This window comes from Equus caballus, chromosome 5 (genome assembly GCF_041296265.1).
Source record: "Equus caballus isolate H_3958 breed thoroughbred chromosome 5, TB-T2T, whole genome shotgun sequence".
NCBI lineage: Eukaryota > Metazoa > Chordata > Mammalia > Perissodactyla > Equidae > Equus > Equus caballus.
The window spans coordinates 311,949-327,226 of NC_091688.1; the positions used below are offsets into that span (position 1 = coordinate 311,949).

The 15,278-nt window shown below is 44.3% G+C and overlaps 2 long non-coding RNA genes across 2 annotated transcripts in view; both read right to left on the reverse strand.

Annotated features, from left to right (window-relative positions):
* Nucleotides 1-1,332: 1,332 nt before the first annotated feature.
* Nucleotides 1,333-15,278, reverse strand: part of LOC138923994 (uncharacterized) — a 62,265-nt gene continuing 48,319 nt past the window's right edge. Inside the window, exon 3 of the long non-coding RNA XR_011438406.1 lies at nt 1,333-1,473. This is a non-coding gene — a long non-coding RNA (uncharacterized lncRNA). The remainder of the gene's footprint in view (nt 1,474-15,278) is intronic.
* Nucleotides 5,026-12,024, reverse strand: LOC138923993 (uncharacterized). Its single transcript, XR_011438405.1, has 3 exons — nt 11,815-12,024; nt 6,746-6,836; nt 5,026-5,970 (listed from the first exon to the last, which is right to left on the reverse strand). It is a non-coding gene; the product is annotated as an uncharacterized lncRNA (long non-coding RNA).

Below are 15,278 nucleotides of genomic sequence, written 5' to 3' on the forward strand. Positions count from 1 at the left end.
AAGATATGTCCTGAAACTATGAAACTCCTGGAAGATAATACTGGTAGTATACTCTTTGACATGTAACTAAAATGGATCTTTTCAAATATCATGTCCTCCCAGACAAGGGAAACAAAAGAAAAAATAAACAAGTGGGAATTCATCAGACTAAAGAGCTTCTGCAAGGCAAAAGAAACTAGGATCCAAACAAAGAGACTACCAACCAATTGGGAGAAAATATTTGCAAATCATGTATCTGACAAGGGGTTAATCGCCATAATATATAAGGAACTCACACAAATGAACAATAAGAAAGCAAACAACCCGATCAAAAAATGGGCAGAGGAGATGAACAGACATTTTTCCAATGAAGATATACAGATGGCCAATAAACACATGAAAAGGTGTTCAACATCACTAATCATCAGGGAAATGCAAATCAAAACTACGCTAAGATACCACCTTACTCTTGTTAAAATGGCTCTAATCACTAAGACTAAAAATAACAAATGTTGGAGAGGGTGTGGAGAGAAGGGAACCCTCACACACTGCTGGTGGGAATGCAAACTGGTGCAGCCACTATGGAAAACAGTATGGAGCTTCCTCAGAAAACTAAAAATAGAAATACCATATGATCCAGCTATCCCACTGCTGGGTATCTATCCAGACAACTTGAAATCAACAATCCAAAGTAACGTATTCACCCCTATGTTCATTGCAGCACTATTCACAATAGCCAAGATATGGAAGCAACCTAAGTGCCCATGGGCCGATGATTGGATAAAGAAGATGTGGTATGTACACAATGGACTACTACTGAGCCATAAAAGAAGACAAAATCATCCCATTTGCAATAACATGGAAGGACCTAGAGGGAATTATGCTAAGTGAAATAAGCCAGACTGAGAAAGACAAACATCAGATGATTTCACTCATATGTGGAATATAAACAAACACATGGACAAAAACAGTTCAATGGTTACCAGGGGCACTGGGGGTGAAGGGGAGCACTTACGTGGTGACAGTCAAGACACAATGTACAGCTGAAATCTCACATTGATGTAAACTATTATGAACTCAATTTAAAAAAAAAATAGTGGCTTAACCAAGAGAGAAGTGTATGTCTCTCTCAGTAATGGTCCTGCTATAAGCAGTCTAGCACAAAATTTGGCAGTTTCACAGTACAGGGGACCAAGAGTCATCCTATCTTGTCCCTCTGCCATCCTCAAACAGCAGCTTCCATCTCCAGGTTTAATATGGCTGCTCCACCTCCTGCCATCACATCCACATTCCAGTCAGAGAGAAGGAAGAAAAGGGAAGAGGAGCATATGCCTTTCCCTTTAGTGTACTTACCCAGAAGTGGCACACATTCCCTCCACTCACACCCCATTGGCTAAAACTTTATCCCAAGCCACAGCCAGCGGCAAGGGAAGCTGAGCGATGCAGTCTTGAACTGAGGAGACAGGTGCCTCACTGAAATTCTCAGTTTCATTCCTGAAGGAAGAAAGGATGGACGCGTGTTTAGGGATGGTGATCACTCCCTGCTTCTTTTTGTTTCTGCTGTTTCCCTGCACAAAGAGGCAGAAGTTCCCGGAGTTCTTTCCTGGAAACGCTCAGAGGTCTGTAAAGGTGGCCCAGACAGATGGAGGAGCTGGGGCAGCTGAGCAGAGGCGGAGCCCGGGGCTGGGGTGGCGGGAGGTGGGGAACCCCCTCGTGCCTGCGCTTCTGCCTCAGCCTCTGACTGCTGAGCTTCAGCACGCACCTCCTTTCTCTCCCACCCTAGCCTCTTGGGCCCCCAACTCCGCTGGCTCCTGTCCCATCTCCTTTCTGTTCCCACCAGGTGTTCTGTTGGGCCCAGGGCAGGCCACCCCAAAATATCCCACAACAGCATATGGATTTTTTTTTTAAGATTGGCACCTGAGCTCACACCTGTTGCCAATCTTCTTCTTCTATTTTCGATTCTTCTCCTCAGAGCCCCCCGGTACATAGTTGTATATTCTAGCTGTGAGTGCCTCTGGCCATGTGGGACGCCGCCTCAGCGTGGCCTGATAAGCGGTGCCATGTCCGCGCCCAGGATCCGAACCGGTGAAACCCCGGGCCACCAAAGTGGAGCGCACAAACTTAACCACTCAGCCACGGGGTGGCCCCTTTATTGACTATTTTGAATTAAAGCTTCTTGAGATGCAAAAAGGCCATTCTGAGCCTCCTGTCTCTGTGCCCCTGAAAGCAGGAAGTTGGTCTCCCATGTGGAGGGCGCTCTCCCTGCCTCCTGGTCTCCAGGGCCAGGGATTCAGGGCCGAGAAGCTGCGTAACAACCTGCTAATTTACCCCCTCGAGCCTCAACTCTCATTAAACTCCTCACTGTTCACGTACCCCAAACCTAAGTTTCTTTGTCCCATCATTCTTCACCAACTCACTACTTCTTTGTATAAAAGAGGTAGCCATTGCCCGCTTTGTCCACTCTCCGAGCACGTTTACGATCTCCAGCACATATGTACTAAACTTGGTTTTTCTCCTGGTAATCTGGGCTTGTGTCATTTTATTATTAGTCCCGCCATGAGAACACAAGAAGGGCAGAAAGGGGATTTTCCCCACCCTGACAGGTCCCTCCCAGGCCATACCCCAAGCCCCACCACACCGCTGGAGAATCCCAGGATCCAAAACGGCAACCCAGATGTTCCTACGGTGGTATCACCCCTGCCCTTGAAAAGAGACAGTCTTCTGCAGTTACTGAGACCTGAACACTGGACTCCCCAGCAGCTGGCCGCACAGGCCCCTCACACATGCAGGGCCTTCCTGTTCACAGCTGCACATACTTCCTCTCTCGTCCTCCATCAAGCCAGGGAGCAGGAGAGGTGGGAGGAGGGAGCAGTGGGCTTGCTTCCAGCATCTTCCAAGAGACAACTGGCCTGACATTGAACAGGTCACTTCCCTTTGGCCTTCTCTCCCGATGCAGCTCACCTGGGGCCACCACAGAGTTCCCTCCCATAGCTACCCCCACCTCCCCAGGCTCTCACCACCCTCTGACAAAGTTGTCCCCACTGCAACAGACCTTCCTGCCTGCTGAAGCCCACCCCACCTTTCTGGCTGGGGCCAGCCGGGGCCGGGTAACCCCCTTCCTGAGCCAGGCCTTCTTAATTACCCTCTGAAAGAAGAAAGCTAACTAACAACCTCTGTTCTGCTTTGATGAGCTGACCTTGCTTTTCCCAGTCACAAGGGCAGTCTGAGGCCAAATTTTCCATCCAGGGAGAAAGGCAGGAGTGAGGGCAAGCTGAGAGGAAGTGGGTGGTGAGGGGTGGCCACTCGGCCAGTCTGCCTACCTCTTTCTTTCCTCTGAATTGTGGGTGCCTTAAGCAAGAGCAGAGCAGCCTGGCTCTGAGAGCTGGGCCAGGCATGGCTCTGGGAGAAAGGCAGAGAGGAAAACACATTTCTTTTTAATGGGAACCAGATTTGAGAGGGGAAAAATGAGAATCATAGAGGAATGAAACCCCAGAAATCCCAGCAGGGCAGCTGGAGGACTGCCCAGTGTGGCCTGCCATGATGGGCCTGCCCACCCCCCTCCCAGGTCCCTCTCCCGCCGGCCACAGGGTGTCCCTCCACGTGCACAGCCCTCTCAGCCCTCCCTTCCATCCAGGCCTCCCCACGGCCCCATGAGGCAGACTGAGAGGAACCACTAGCCCACTTGGTCAAGGTGCTCTGACTGCTCAAGGCCAGCAGCAGCAGGAGGAGGGGCACTGAGGGCCTGAGATGCAGCTGCAAGGGTGGCAGCCCCTCCCCTGGGTCCCCCGAGTCTGCAAGGGATATGCATGTATTTGCTTAAGTTATGCATCAGAACAGACGCTTTGCCTATATTTAGATGTAATGAAATAACTCCATCCTTTTTAAAACAGAGTTGGGGGCTATTTTAAGGTAGTCAAAGGTTACCTGTTCATGTTTCATGCATGCAAAGCTGTATGGAGAATTATACAGTACACAAACAATCCTATAACCACTCAGGATCCCAGAGAAAATTCTTCTTTCCTTTTCCACCACTAGTGGAGAAAACTCTCCTTCCCCACTTTAGAAGGTGAGAAACTGCCCCGTCTACCCCCAAGAATTAAACAAATTAAATACAAAGCTCTAAGGCTGTTGTATTTGCCATTAAGAGAAGCACTGGCCCAGTATACGGAGCAGGGAAGTCAAGCAGGGGAACAAACACAAATCAGGATTTTAGTCTGCAAGGAAGTTGGTGGCTCCTCTCTCTCCTTGCCGGCACTGGCCTGCACCAGCTTTCATGGTGTCTGCAAGGGAGGGCCAACTGGGTGCCAGGCACAACGCTGGGCACAAGGGTTACAGACAAGAGTAAGACCTTACCCTTGGCCTCAAAGTTCTCAGAACAGATGCTGAAAGTGACCCTATCACTCTAAAATGATCTGTGAGAGGATAGAATCACATACGACACTGTGGACACCGAGGAGGAACACTTGGCCCAGGGGGTGGGGTGGGAGTTCAGGGAAGGTTTCCAGGAGGAAAAAAAAGAAAGTAAAAACTGAGCAGAGTCTTAAAGGATGAGTAAGAGCTGGGGGAGGGGGCTGCAGGAGAGGATGGCACAAGGTGCTCTGGCAGAGGGAACAGCATGAGGATGGCATGGAGGCACGACACAGCAAAGCAGAGACAGACCTGGAGATTCGGGCTGCGGCAGGCCTTGTATGTCCGCTAAGGGCTGGCCCATTATCCTGTAGGCTTTAAGGCAAAGAGTGGTTTGGTCACCTTGAACATGGATCTTCCTGGCTGCACTGTGGGGCTGGCAGGCTGGAGGGAGGAAAGCCATGAGGAGGCTGAGGCAAACATCCAGAAGGCTGCTGCAGTGTGAGCAAGGGCACTGTCACTAGGGGTGATGTCACCAAGACCGACCTGGGTTCCCTCCTGGCAAGTTCAATCAGACGCTCCACCAGAAGTAGTTGTCTCACAAAGCAAAGTATATTTGCAGTGTAGGGGAGGAATACATTTCCTCTACTCTCTGGGTCCTTCTGGCCAGAAAACAAATTAAATTCACATGAGACAGAATAACAGGAGAAAATTAAACAAAGCTTTATAGCGTGTATACCTGGGAGAGACCCAGGCAAACTGAGCAATTCACAAAATGGCAGAAGCTCTCACCTTCAATACCACCCTCAACTAAAGACCAAGGAGGATGTTGGGGGTGGGGGGAGTCAGTTATGGGAGATTACCAGAAAAGCACAGTCAACAAGAGTAAGGCTATTATGCAGACTTGAGTCCTTGCCTTCTGCATTGATAAGAGTTTCTGGAGATAAGGTCATCCCCCCTTCTTCCTGGTACAGAGAGGGAGACACCTTTATAGATGGAGATGTCCTTTACGATGTAAATGTCTCTTTCAAAGGGTAACTTCTACTTTTCAGAGTTTCTCTCATGCCTGCAGTTTTTAAAAGTAACCAGCCCAAAATAATCCTTATGCCAAAGAGACATATCTTGGGGTGGTCAATTCCAGTCCCACCTTTGAAATTTAAGTTTCACAGTCCTTTGAAACTTTAAGAAGTTTCATAGTCCAGAAGCTGAGTGGTACATTGTTTCATCTCACCAAACACATTTCTTAGTCCTGGTAATAGATCAGTCCAGTTAAATTTATTCTACGAGGTGGTGATGCAGGTGGGCTCCCAAAGTTAAGCCTATATTGTGGAAGCAAGCAATCAGGTATTTAATAAGAAGTATTTCTATGGAAATAAAAAGAAAAACAAGGTTAATGGTTGGAGTAAATTATAACCCAGTTCCTGAGCCCAGGGAGCCGCCAGTCAAGATTCCCAGGTGTCAGAGTCAAAGCCTCTTTTGCAGTTTGAGATGTCTCTGATGATGTCATCGGGCATTAAAGTATCTTTCTGAGCAGCTTACAGCTTACACAACAACAGATATGTATCTCTCTTAAGTTTATATCAAGTTTTTCAGCTTCAGTTTGCAAGGCTTCAGGAAAAAGGTCAGGTTCGGTTTTCAAAGATTCTGAATGAAAATGATGGAAAAAAAATTGAAAATTTTAGTTTGGAGATTTGTAGCCAGATATTTCAGGAGAAGAATTCAGGATCCAGTACAGTTCACAGGTAGAAAAAACCCCAAAGACAATTAACAGAACTAGGATCTAATAGTCACAAATGCATTATAGTTTTTTTACTGAAACATAATTTTTCTCTCTAAAATCACCCTTATTTTTACCAAAGATAGCCAAATTAAGACTACTTGGTTTGTAAAATAAGTTTAGTTTCAATAAAGTTGGCCCAATTATTTACATAAGTGCAGCAAGAATAGCAATTGATCATGTAGGCTCTTTTAAATCTGCTTTGCTGGAATTTTTTATGAGCAATCTCAGATTGAACTTTAAAGACCTCTCGAGGCCAGAAAAGCCAAGCCAAAGACTTGCCATCGGATTTTGCTGGCAATACTTGCAGATCTGGGTGGACTCCTCTCTTCTCAAGATCCCCCAAAATATTTCAAGGTTCCTTGCACCTGCCAGATAAGTGAGCTTCCTTATTTACCAGGTAAGATTACTAGAGTCTCTGCAAACAAGGTACCAGGCCAATATTTCCAAGTGGCTTTATTCCAGAAAGTCAGCCTTATTCCTCAAAGGCAGTATTGTCATATCTGAGCCTGTATGTTTCTCTCAAATATGACATTCCAGTCAAAGCCTTGGTAAGATAACCAATGTGTCCTGTTATAAGGAGAACAGATTCTTATTGAACTTATGCAAATAACTATATTGCCATGAAATAACCATACTCACTCACTAAGTTTCCAAATTCCGGAGGGATCAGGTAGGGAGAAAAAGATAAATGTTTCACTTCCACTCACAAGGGTATAATTTCACCAAGTTTCTATAAGGCATAGTTAGCACAAGAGAAAAGAGAAAAAGATTTCCTTAAATTTGAGAAAACAAAATAGCAAAAAATCAACACTATTTCAAACAAAAGTCACAGAAAAATTATAATCATCCTCATCAGTTCACACAGTCTTGTATAATCTAGTTTTGATCTTCATCTTCGATTAGCAGATTTCTGAGGTCATCAGTTTCTCCATTAGATTTCTGTAATTTCATACCCAGTTCAGTTTTATGATCTGAAAGTTTATCAGAAACCTGCATTCCAGAGTAAGTGTCAGAGTCCTTTCCATGAATCTCTCTGAAGATGAGACATATTTGCAAAAGCAAAAAGCATCAGAGTAAAACAATACTGTCAGTAAACAACAAAAGACTCAAAAATGGAAATTGACAAAGAAATTTGGTTAATTTTGTGACAGACAACACCTCAAAATAATAACCAGAATTATGCCTGATAACCAGGACAGATCAGAATTTTAGAAATGTTATGTAATTTTTTAAAAGACTTATATCAGTAACATTTACCTACATAATACCATAGATCCCTTTGACACAATGTTTAGTTATCCATTTAACTATAGCGACAATGAAAGATTTTTAGGCAAATGCAGGAGATTAAACAGCTGTAAGATCTTAGCACCTGTGATTAAAGACTTGATAAACAATACAGGAAATTTATTTTGATAAAACATAAAATCCCTACCCTTCTGCTAGACAACTTAGAGAGAAAACTTCCCATAATCTCTTTACCAAGAGCAGAGTAGAAGTTCAGGAAAATTATCCTTTGAGAGAAAACCAAATTTTAATTTCTGCAACACCTTTTTTTTTTCCATTAAAATTCATTTACTTAATTGGATTTACTTTAATCTTAGCCAACTTCACCAGGCATAAAACTCCTTTCAGAATTTCTCTTTCACAAACCTTCTGTAACTTTCTTTTTACCTTCAGAATTTGTCCCATGTTTTCTTTCTTCCTTTCTAGTACTTTAGGACAAATTTATCTTTCTTAACCCAACAAAAATATTTCCATTCTTTATACCTTCTTTACTGAAAACATATATTTTATTTTCCTTAGATACAAAGATGTTTGCCTTATTAGTTTCCAGTAGCTTTAATTACATATATTAATTAGAATTTTAACCCTTACAGATCCTAGTAAAAACTAAAAAGGTAAGCAATTCTGAGCTGCCTTTTTCTCTCAGCATTCTAAACACTCTTCATAATTTCTGGAAACACGCCACTTCACAATAATAAAACACAAAGCATGCTTTCCAATAGACCAAGATGCTTTTAGCCTCTCTGCAATAAGAAGCCAAAAGTAGATAAACTTACATTTAGTAATTAATGTCTAATATCTTATCTTATTTGGAAATTATCTAGATACTCAATGAATTTCATCATTTAAATTAACCTACCAAAACTTCAAAGTTTCAAGTTACCAAAAAGATTTTGGAAGTTATTTTAAATGCACATGCCATAAACTATAATTATTGCTAAAAGTTTATCTATAAACTCTTATTTAATTTATATCTAAATCATTTATTCCCAATAACGATGTTTAGATTACCCACAAAAACTTTATGAGACATTAGACAAAATTAACTATCATTTAAAGCTATTATTTTGCTGACAAATTTCTAATAGACAACGTGAGCTTATTTGACTAGTAAACCCAGGCTGCATGTCTGCACCATATTCAAATACCGACAACTCTAAGGACGTGCCTTTTCAATCAAACCAACAAACTTAAACTTTCATTAACCAAAGGTTAATCTATATCAGGTTAACTTAAAAGATATTGGGTTAATTTCTATTACATTTAGGATTTATTTAAGTGCTTACTTTAAGCCAATTAAACAGAGTGCTTAATTTTGGCCATACCATCCAGAGGTAAAATATCACACATATATAACATACATATAGACACACATGCACAGAGTCTCCACAGCTATTGTTTTAAAATTACTGCCATGAATCAGGTACAGTAATACAAAGCTCACCAGCTATGAATCCAAATTTTGTTTTAAACCTTTTTACCAATATTTGTGGAGAAGACATTCAAGATGCTAGATTTTTGGCAAGGGTGCTCTTATGGCCATTTTTCCTTTTTCCCTTTTTTTTTTCTCCAGTCCTGGGAGTTAACCACATCACAACAGCACAGAGATATTCCTCAAGTTTTCTCCCAGATGGAGTTGCTGGGACATAAACCATCCAATTGAAAGCATTTCCAACTAGTTAAAATGCACGCAAGGGGTGAGTCTCCAACGATGCTTGGGGCTTTCCCCACGGCAGTAAAGCTGGTGTCTGACTGACAGCAGCCAGAGAAAGGGTGCAGAGCCTGACTGTGGGCATCAACATAGCTATAAGATCTAGTTAAGCCCCGCTCTGCCTGGGCACTTAGTCCCTGAGCCAACACAAGGCAAGGCAGGGAAGCAGGAGGCAAAGGCCTGGAGCTGGCTGTGGGCCGGGGCTCCCTGTGCTCAGGGTTGAGAATTAAGTACAGAAGGTCCAGGTTCTGCTTAGGTCCAGCCTGAACTTAACCTCAACTTGGTGACAAGAGAGGAGGTGACAAACAGGACAGACAAAGCAGGGAAAAGAAGGGATCAGGCCTCCCCCTCATGGCCTCTTCCAGAGGTTTATCAAGATAAGGGTCACACAGAACACTATCCCAGCAGGACAGGTCACAGAATAAATCACAGGTCTCCTATCCTCATAACTGACTCAGTAGGTGCCTAAAATACTTAACAAGTCAACTGCCAAGAAAGGGCACCCCACTTGGGGGTCGCTGGGGTGATCAGGCCCAGAAACCAGAGTGTGGGGGCTACCAGGGGTGGAGCCTTTGACTCTTCAAAGATTTCTTTGTTTCTCAATTACAAAGATCAAAAGGAGCCCAAAGTGGCCTCTGTAACTTTAAGAAAGATGAAATAAAAGAGTCCATTACCTTGAAAATCCCCCCTGAACCTAGGGCAGCATCCTACATGTTGCTCCTCCTGTGGGGTTCCTATAGCAAGGGGTGATGGGGACATCCGCTTGCATTGCATCCCTTGTATATCTTCCCTATTATGCCTGGCAGTAATAGGTGCCTGGTGAATGGTCCCAGAGATAAAAGAATAGAGAAAAACAGTAAAGAATTTTCCACCAGTCTGGGGATATTTTACCTAATTGCATCCTGGAGCCATTCTCCCAAGAAAGGGTTCCCATACTCAACCAAAGGTTACAGTTTGGTACTTTCCTTGAACCAGCATGCCGATTGGGGCTTTTATGTGGTTCACAGTGTGGTCAGGAGCCATAGGGAGGGATCCCACTCCAGCCTTAGGAAAGGAAACCTGCCACGGGAGTCTTGGAGATTGGCGACTATCCTAATGACTTAAGTGGTTGACCCGTGCCCGTGTCAGATTTATATATTAGAGACAGCATTAGGAAGGAATGGATTAATTCATTCTTCATCACCCTCAGGCTTAAGGTACTGGTTCTCTTCGAGCTGAATGCCATGATTTGCCCCATAGAGTAGCCATGGGCAGCAAACACGTATTCATACAGCTGTCCGAGAAGGTTCCCGATGAAGAAGTGAATTTAGATCCATCCTTGAAAAAGACAAAGGCACAAGGAAGAAAAGAGCGCTTACTAGAACTTCAGCTCACAAGCCGGTGAAGCAAGATGACTGTATGGGCCGCCAGAAGAAATGATGTGGGCTTAGTGAGCCGAGGAGTCGAGAGAAAGATTTCTTGGACTCTCAAGGTCTGGTAGTAGTGCTCCTTTATTCAGAGAATAATGTGGGGACAGGGCCCACGGGCAGTGAAGGGCTGCAGGCATGGGGACAGGACCCATGGGCAGGACTTTATTAATAGGTCTTGGTCTTATAATATTGGATAGGGAAGTATTCCCAGCCAGACATTTTAAAACATACTCAGGCAAAGTTGATATAACCTCTTTATAAAAAAAATCAGGGGCCAGCCCCGTGGCTGAGTGGTGAAGTTCGTGCGCTCCACTTTGGTGGCCCAGGGTTTAGCCAGTTTGGATCCTGGGCATGGACATGGCACCGCTCACCAGGGCATGCTGAGGTGGCGTCCCACATGCCACAACTAGAAGGACTCACAACTAAAAATATACAACTATGTACCAGGGGGGTTTGGAGAGAAAAAGGAAAAATAAAATCTTTAAAAAAAAAAATCAGCTCAAACATTCCAATCTTTATAATCTTATCAACACTTAGACTTTCACATTTCATCAATTCAAGTGTAACCTGAGTCAGGGGCTTAAAGCTAGTCATTATTTATTTATTTATTTATTTATTTGCATGTGTGTTTCCTTTTTCATTTGACCTTTTCATAGGTACCAATAAAAATTATGATGAGACCTCTAACAAATTTTTCCCCCAATTTAGAAGTTTTCCCAATTTAAATGATCCATCAGCTGGCCACATTGATGAGTAGGATCTTAACAACGACTCAACCAATAACCTTAACTGTGGACACATGAGGCATCCCCAAAAGAGATCTAGAAAGTTAACTCCCAAAAATAGTCTAAGAAAGTAAAGGCTTTCATTGCACAGCAAGCAACAAAGGTTGAGAAGACAAAGCCCCCTTATGAAAGCAACTGGGACCCCTTATGACAAACTCCCCTGAGAGCTGAAACAGCCGGACAAGGAGAGTGTCCCGAACCCATCTACTCGACTACTCGCCAAGATGCGTGCCGGTACATGCATCCTCCGATGGCAGAGACCAGAAAGATCACACAGCCAAGCTCTCAAGACGTAGAACAAGACAAAAGGCCCAGACAACAGACTTATAGAGATGCCTGTGTCTTATGACAAACAACAAAAAAAAGACAGAGAGAAGGAAAAGTGCTATCTCTGGGAGGAAAAGGATCTACAATAATTGAGTACTCAACCAAATCCTAGAGTCACTGAATCCAAGAAGCTAACCTCACCAAAATTTTCTCCTGCTAATCTAAATTTAGAAAGGCAAAAAAACTCACCACTCTTGCTTCCATTGGAACCTGCAGGCAGAGATCCGGGAGACTGACGTGGTAAGAACTCTTCCCTCTTGCTGGCTCTTGTCAGGGGTCCGGGGTCTCTCTGCTGCAGTGGTCCAGGAGCGAGCAGTGTCCAGCCAGTGAAATTTTATCCCGTCCAAGTTGCCAAACTGTAAGGGAGGAAGACATCTCCTCTACCCACCCTTGGTCCTTCTGGATGGAAGATGAATTAAATTCACATGAGACAGAATAACAGGAGAAAATTTTTAAAAGCTTTATAACACGTATACACGGGAGAGACCCAGAAAAACTGAGCAATTCACAAAATGGCAGAAGCTCTCACCTTCAATACCACCCTCAGCTAAAGACAGAGGAGGGTGTTGGGGGTGGGGGGAGTCAGTTATGGGAGATTACCAGAAAAGCACAGTAAACAAGAGTAAAGCTATTATGCAGATTTAAGTCCTTGCCTTCTGCACTGGTAAGAGTTTCTAGAGATAAGGTCATCCCCCCCTTCCTGGTACAGAGAGGCAGACACCTTTACAGATAGAGATTTCCTTTACAATGTAAATGTCTCTTACAAAGGGTAACTTCTACTTTTCAGAGTTTCTCTCATGCCTGCAGTTTTTAAAAGTAACCAGTCCAAAATAATCCTCATGCCAAAGAGACATATCTTGGGGTGGCCAATTCCAGTCCCCTACAGAAGCAAATAGGAGAGCATGTGGAATCATTTCCAGAGTCATGGTGTCCCCAAACAAAGCAAAGCAGAGACACTTATTTTGGATGAGTCAAAAGGGGGAGGTGGGTATTCACTTGCGCAGGCTTAGTTGAAAACATGCTTCCACAAACACTGCTGGGTAAGCTAATAAGGACTAAGCTCCTCCTGGAGGGACCTTAGCATTAAAAATGAGGCGAAGCTCACGGGCTTAGCTCTGAGGGTCAGGTTTGGTCGGGTTCAGGGTGGTTGGTGATTGCATCTCCTTAACATAGCAAAAGAAAGAAAACAATTTGGAAAACAGCTAAATGCTTCCAAACCCACCCTTGAGTTCCTCAGGACAATTAGCTGGCGACAGCAGAGAGAGCAGTTCTGAGAAATATCTAGAAGGTTAATCAATAGGACCTGGTGAGTGGGTAGATACAGAAGGAAACTAAGGAGGAGGAAAAAGGGACATGGAGGGGAACAAGGATCCCTGAGGTTACTGCAGAACTGTTACTGCCCAGGGGCGGTCCTCTGCTCGCTGTAAGACATGCCATAGCCAGGAGGCAAGGTGGTAGAAGAGAAAGGGCTTCTTTATTACAGCTTGCCAGCAAGAGGGAAGACGGCCAACTAATGTCAGAAAGAACCATCTTACAGAACAAAGACTACAGGCCAGTTGTGTCTGGGGCTGGTCTCCGGGTAGGGGAGGCGGCTGGTCTCTGGGTGGGGCCTCCATCTGGTCCTAGTTCCTGATAGTCCTATGTTTTACTGGATACGCCTCACAGAATGGAGCAATGCCCTACACCCTGATCTTTCAGTTGTCATTGATGATGGCTATCAGCATAGGCTCTCTGCCCAGGGGTCATCACATTCCTGGAGAACTCGAAAGAACAAAGTTATTGATGCTGGATTGGTGAGCTAAGGAGTCGAAAGAAAGATTTCTTAGATTCTCAAGATCTGGCAGTAGTGCTCTTTTATTTAGAGAATAGAATAGCATGGGGACAGGACCCATGGGCAGTCAGAGCTTCTGCTGCATGGGGAGAGGACCCACGGGCAGTCAGAGATGCTGCTGGCATGGGGAGCTGCTGCTGCCACTGCTGGCATGGGGACAGGACCCATGGGCAGGCAGAGCTGCTGCCGGCATGTTGCTGCTGCTGCTGCTGCCGCTTCTGCTGCAAAGTTGGGTGGAGAGTAAGGCTAAATTTAAGGCATAGGTATGTGAGTTATCTCTTTACAAGACAAAGGAAAGAATACGTAAAAAAGTTAAAATGGTATCAGTGCCTGTAGGGTCTGGCCATTTGGCCGTCCCACAACTTTTAGATAAGAATCAAACCAGATTGAGTAAATGGCAGAAGTCACCACTTAAATATTATCCTCAGCCAAAGACAAAAGAGGATTTTGTGGGGTGGGGGTTAGTTACATGAGGTTGCCAGACAGTAAACAACTTAAGTTCTTGCCTCTGGCATTGATTAAGAGTTTCTAGAGATAAGGACATCCCCCTTCTTCCTGGCACAGAGAGGGAGGCATCTTCACAGATAGAGGTTTCCCTTAGAAATGTAAATATTTCCCAACAAAGGGACAAGCAAATTCCACTCCTCGGAGCCTGCTTCTCACCTGTAGTTTTAAAATTAACCAGGCTAAAAATCCTCATCAGTTATCATCTTAAAGCAGCTTGGAGTGGCCACAAAATCTACAGCGCATGCCTGAGCTAGTTAATCAGAGGTCATTCAAAGTTACAATATGGTTTCTTTTCTAAAATATGGCTTCCCTATGTCAACCTTGTGTTGAGCCTATATCAGACAGACATTACTCTCTCATTAGAGAAATATGGAAGCCAGAGAGGATAAGGCTGTCAGAGAGACCTGAGAAGGGCAGGATTTTTTTTTTTAATGGCCAAATTGAGCTATTAGGTGACCCTTCGCGCTAAGGAGCTTCCTCTGATCGGAGACTTGGTTGCTCCAGCTGCTTCCAATCTCCGGTAACATCCTGCAGCCTCTTGAGGGTTTAATTCAATTCAACAAACGCTTATTGAGCAGCTACTCCTCATAAGGGAAAGGGGAAGAGCCAAGATGGAACAATTACTGAGTACTTAAATTGTGTGAGCGGAGTGTTAAGTGTATTTACATGTAATCTCCTCTCCAGTCACAGTCCCCTCAGCTGAGAGGCAGAGTCATTTATCTCCGGGGCCCTGGGAAGCCAGGTAATTGGTCCAAGTTTAGGTGATAAGTAAGGGGGGTGGTGCCAGGAGGCACTCCCAGAAGTAGTGCTCTATCTCTAAGACACCTTGCTCCTCAAGGAACCCAGGAGGTTGCAAGTGACTGATACACAAACTATTTTAAGCAAAAAGGGGAATGCACTGGCTTATTTAACTCAAAAGCACATGATTCATCTCGTTCGAGGCACAGCTACATCCAGAGGCTCAAATGATGCTGTCAGTTCTCTCTTACCCTCACTCATAAATGAATAAATCCATCTCTTTCCCCTTCATGTTCATCTTGGCTCATGCATGACAGCAGAGCGTGATAGTTTGGGGTCCCACAGGCTGGGTTCAAATCCTGGCTTCACCACCAACTAGCTGGGTGACTGTAAACAAGTTGCTTAACTTCTCAGGGTCTCTGTTTCCTCATCTGTAAAATGGACATAATAATAGTATCTGCCTCAGAGGTTCTTGGGACGAGTAAATGAGATCATCCACACAAGGTGCTTGGAACAGTCTGGCAAAAGTCAGCTCCCGACATGCCAGCTATTACCATGTCTGTCTCTGTGTCTTTTG